We start from the raw sequence: 5523 nt of genomic DNA, 5'->3' as shown, positions 1-5523 counted from the left end.
ACAAGGAAACAGTGACAGTTAGTGACATTCCTCTCTCCCCTACTGTGGTCAACAGGACAGATATTCATAGTCAGAGGGGTATAGAATCCATGTGGTTAAAGTATTTTAATGTCCTGAAGTGACCAGGAAACATTGTTAGGGAAGTAGAATTAATCAAGTCATATCTCTTTTAAGGGTAGGCTAATCCCCATCTTAGAAAGGAAGGGAAAGGTGTGTAGGCCTATCCAAAGATAGGAAAAAATGCTGATAGATTAATCCTATCACATTGGCCTATGCTTTGTTTTACTTTGTTTTGAAAACAGCATTCTCTTCCTATATTAAGCACTGTCACTTAGTATACTGAAGTCTTCACTATGATAATTATTATGTCTTTCAAACCCCTGTGATATAGTCCTATCTTCATTTTCCATAACTTTAAAATGAGAATTGTTTAAATGACTTGCCCAAAGTTATTAAGCAAGGGAGAAACAGTAGATGACAAACTAATCTAAAATTTATCATCTTCATAGCTATATTCCCATGGTTGTTAAACCAGGCTTTCATTACATGAGAAGTTCATGGTCAGGTAAGTTCTGACAATTCTCAAGGAAGAAATGAGATTCTATCATAGTATCTCATTTGAATTAGTTTAAGTACAATTTTTTAGCCTTCTCTAGGACTACATATAAGCTCTATCTCCAGGATTATATATAAAAATGGTTGTGTGCTCAAAACAACAATCAAAATAACACACTTGATTTACAGCATGGAAGAAATTTTTGAAATGTCGAAGTACATTTTTTTTAATTATGCATTTTTTATGTTTTAATTTTTTTCAATTAAAAAGCATTTATTTTCTCTGGCTCACTACTAAAAAAAAAGAAAACGAACAAAACCCGATAACAAACATGCATTTATAAAACAAAATTCACACTAATTATATCCAAAGGTTCAGTCATTGCAATTTATTAAAGTCATCAAAAATTTTGTATTTTTTTTTTGTTGTTGGTTGTTCTGCTTTGTTCTTTACAATTTTGTTGATGTAGTATAAATTGTTCTGCTTTGTTTTTATCACTTTATATCAGTTCATGAAGTCTATCCCACTTTATCTAAAAGAATCACCTTTGTCATTTTTTTTATGGTTTTTAATGTCATTTCTTGTAATTATTTAGTATCCCCAATTGAGAAATATTCAATTAGTTTCCGGTTTTTACCACAAAAAGAAAAAAAAATCTACTATAAATATTTTTAAATGTCTTTTTCTTCTTTATTTTTATTCTTTGTGATATAGGTTTAATAGTTGAATTAATGTTCAAAAAAATCACACAATTTAGAAATTTTGGGGCCACAGTTCCAATTAGCTATTAAGAATGGCTATTCCCGAGGGTGGGTCTTTTCGATGCGAGCCTGGGCTCCCGCCGAGTGTCCTGTGGGCCCTGCCGGCGGCGGCTCGCTGTGCTCCTGCTCCGCCGTGCAACGCTCCGGCCTCCCCATGATCACCACCACCACCTTTAACGGCGTAGACCTCAATGGCAGGAACAGCTCTCGGGTATTACGTCCTCCAGGTGGTGGGTCTAATTTTACTTTGGGCTTTGATGAGCCTACAGAACAACCCGTGAGAAAGAACAAAATGGCATCTATTATTTTTGGAACACCTGAAGAAAATCAACCTTCTTGGGCCAAGTCAGCAGGGGCTCAGTCTAGTAAGGATAATTCTGAACCCTCTGGACTCCAAAGAAGAAACTCTTCTGAAGCAGGTTCTGGAGATTTTTTAGGTCCAAAGGGAGAAGGTGATATGCATGAAAATGTGGAGGCAGACTTACACATTGACCTGGAACAGAATGAAGAGAAATCTGTGCCTGCTGTACCTGTTCCCAGCCCAGTTGCTTCAGCACCAGCACCATCCAGAAGAAATCCACCTGGTGGCAAGTCCAGCTTAGTCCTTGGTTAAATCTGACTTTTTTTCCTCCCCTTCATGCTTGTGAACTGCACAACTTGAGCCTGACTGTACATCTCTTTAAAATTTCTTTCATTAAAAAAGCACTTTATGTACTACTGCCTTTTTTTTTTTAATTAGAACAAGTAATTTCCCATTTGCCCAGGTTGGAAGGCCATGAGTGTTCTCTAATAGTAGATTGCTGACAGAACACTTTATGAAGCTTAGTGATGTGTTTTCAAGAACTAAAAACTCAGTTCTAAATGTGTTAGTTTTTTTGTACCTAGATGGTTTTTTAAACTCCATTCTTGATCAACATTACTGATCAATCAAGGCTCAATAAATGGATGTAAACAGTCTGAAGATACAGTTCTTCTCAAGACCCCAAAACAAAGTTGACTTCATTCATGACTGTCTCTTTGGATTCAATCTAATTTATCTTGGAAATATCCTTTGCTATAAGGCATCCACACTTTGCCATACAAACTTGAAAGGAACCCTAGGCCTCATATGCCTTGCTGACCAGAAAGCTGAGAAATCATCCTTAGATTTTTGAACATAGGAATTAAACCAGGTAAAATTAATGTCTGACAAGCTGAGCCTAAGTTAGGGGAAGGAGTTGAGTGTCCAATTGAATTGAATTTAACTGGATTCAAAAACAGTAGATCAAGGGGAGTGAATCATACAGAAAATCGAGTATTCATTAAGGAATATATATCCTGCAGGGGTATTTTTCCTACAAAATGACTCTGTACTGTGTGCATCATCATGCTGGTGCTTGACCATGAAGTGAAAGTCTCATCTTTAAAATGTGTTGTAATTTCATTCATCTGGGCTGTTTAAAGTAAACAACAGAGGGGCAGCTAGGTGGCGTAGTGGATAAAGCACCAGCCTTGGAGTCAGGAGTACCTGGGTTCAAATCCGGTCTCAGACACTTAATAATTACCTAGCTGTGTGGCCTTGGGCAAGCCACTTAACCCCATTTGCCTTGCAAAAACCTAAAAAAAAAAAAGTAAACAACAGAGAAGTTTTGAAAAAAAAAAAAAGAATGGCTATTCCAATTCAAACCTCCACCAGTAAGGTTTCAGGTCACTCAACAGCAATTAAATTAAGTTCATATTACATGCCAGGCACAGTATTAATGATGAGGAATACAAAGTAAGGCAAAAATAGTCACTGACCAGAAGGAGTTCACAATCTAATGTGTAGTGTGTTTTTTTTCAGGTCCTCTAGCATTTGTTATCTCCTTTTTTTGTTAACTTCACCAAACTGATGAGTTTTAGGTGGAGACTTAAAGTTCCTTCAATGTACATTTCTCTAATTTTGAGGTTTGAGCCCTGATTTTTGGCTATTGATAGCTTGGATGTTTTTCCTTTGAAAATCCCCTATTCCTCAACTACATATAATTTGGTTAGTACATCTTATTATTCAATATTTGCACCAGTTCTTTAATTTATCTTGCCATAGAGGAGATAATACAAAGAATTCTGAACTTCCCTCCAACCCTCTGCATTGGTTTTATTTGTGCAAAAATTCCCAATATTTAAAAATTTTTTATGTAATGAATATAATCCATTTCATGTTCTATGATCTATTTTATTCTGTCCTAGGTCAGTAATGCTCTCCCTATCCATAAATAAACAAAGAAAACATATTTTTTCTCCTTCAGTTCCTAGATGTGGCCTTTATATCAAAGTCATATATCCACTCAGACATTATCTTAGAATAGGATATGAGTGATCAATCTAAATTCTGATCTTTAAATATGATCATTTTTTGCTTATAATTCTTATTTCTTAACTATTAGGAAGGAGTGCACTTCATATTTCTTCATTTGTTTGTGAGGTTTTTATGTTCATGTTTATTATATGGTTATTTTTTTTAGGTTTTTGCAAGGCAGTGGGGTTAAGTGGCTTGCCCAAGGTCACACAACTAGGTAATGATTAGGTTTCTGAGGCCAGATTTGAACTCAGGTACTCCTGACTCCAAGGCCAGTGCTCTATCCAATGCGCCACCTAGCCTCCCCCCAACATGGTTACTTTTTATAAAGAAACAAAAAGATTACTAAGAAATATCCATAATATACACACACACACACACACACACACACACACACACACACACACACACACACATACATAACAATATTATATTATATTTTCATTCCTATTTCCATCCAATAATTTCCTAAAATATATATTTTTAAAATTACTTTCAGTTCATTTCTTTTTAAATTTCTTTTAATTAGATTTGTCAAGATCTGAATGAAATACATTTAAGTCTCCTAGGATTATACTTTAATAGCTTATTTATCCCTCTACCTTTTTTTTAGTATTTCCTTTAAATATTTAGTTATTATGCCATTTAGAGTATATATGTTAATTGTTGTTTGCTCATTTTTCAGTCATATCTGACTCTTTGCAACCCTGTTGGGATCTTTGTAACAAAGAAACTGAAGTGACTTGCTATTCCTTCTGAACCTCATTTTATAGAGGAGAAAACTGAGACAAACTGTGTTAAGTGACTTGTGCAGGGTCATACAGCTACTAAGTGTTTATTCAGTTCTATCTTTTTTGCTCTTACCTTGCCAGAGACCTTTATTGCTACTCTTTTAAGTTTTAATGAAGTTTAAGTTCAAGTGAAGCATAAATAGATTTTATCCAGTTTCTTATTTTATTCTGACTATTTTTAGTGTGTTATAATCAATATACTGGGTACTCTGCTTTCTAATACATCCCATTTTCTTCTGTTTCATGAATATGTTCATCTCACTTATATTCATAGTTATTATTTTTAAAAATGTATCTTCTCATCCATCCTATTCTCTTATAGCTTTGTTGCCACATCCCTGATTTATTTTTTCTTTTTAAAAAAATTATTTATTTTTCCAGTTACATGCAAAGAAAGCTTTTGATATTCATTTTTCTGTAAGGTTTGAGTTCCACATTTGTATCTCTTTTCCTTCTCCCCCTACTTTGACAGCAAGTAATCTGATATAAAGTATATGTGTTCAACTATATTAAATATATTTCCATATTAGTCATGTGAAAGAAGAATCAGAACAAAGGGGGAAACCAAGCATGAGAGAAGAAAAATAAAGAACAAAAATTTTAAAAATTGAAAATAGTATGCTTTTATCTGCATTCAGTCTCCATAGTACCTTCTCTAGATGTGGATGGTATTTTCCATCAAGAGTCCTTTAGAATTGTCATTGATTATTGCACTACTTCTGGTTCTGCTCACTTCACTCATCATCATTCATGCAAGTCTTTCCAGGCTTTTCTGAAGTTCTGCTACTCATGATTTCTTTTTTTTAACCTATGACTCTAAAGTTTATTTAATTTTCTATTGCTACCTTAATCTTACTATAAATTGCTGTGAAAGTAAATGTAATCCCCTCCCCCATAAAGACAGAGAAATCTCAAGAAAAATAAAGTAAGAGAAAAAACAGTGTACTTCAGTATGTGTTCAGATACCATTGGCTCTCTCCCTGCAATGGATCACATTCTTTATCATAAGTTCATCAGAGAACATGCTTCAATATTTTTTTTGCCCACAGTTGCTTTTATTAATTATTTTTACCTCCATTCTTATTTCTACCCACTTCC

The 5523-nt window shown here is 34.3% G+C and overlaps 1 pseudogene; it reads left to right on the top strand.

Annotated features, from left to right (window-relative positions):
* Positions 1-1456: 1456 nt before the first annotated feature.
* On the top strand, positions 1457-2031 carry LOC141488344 (jupiter microtubule associated homolog 1 pseudogene; annotated as a pseudogene).
* Positions 2032-5523: the final 3492 nt, after the last annotated feature.

The sequence above is a fragment of the Macrotis lagotis genome, chromosome 1, assembly GCF_037893015.1.
Source record: "Macrotis lagotis isolate mMagLag1 chromosome 1, bilby.v1.9.chrom.fasta, whole genome shotgun sequence".
NCBI classification, from domain to species: domain Eukaryota; kingdom Metazoa; phylum Chordata; class Mammalia; order Peramelemorphia; family Peramelidae; genus Macrotis; species Macrotis lagotis.
This window is presented reverse-complemented; position numbering and strand designations above follow the sequence as displayed.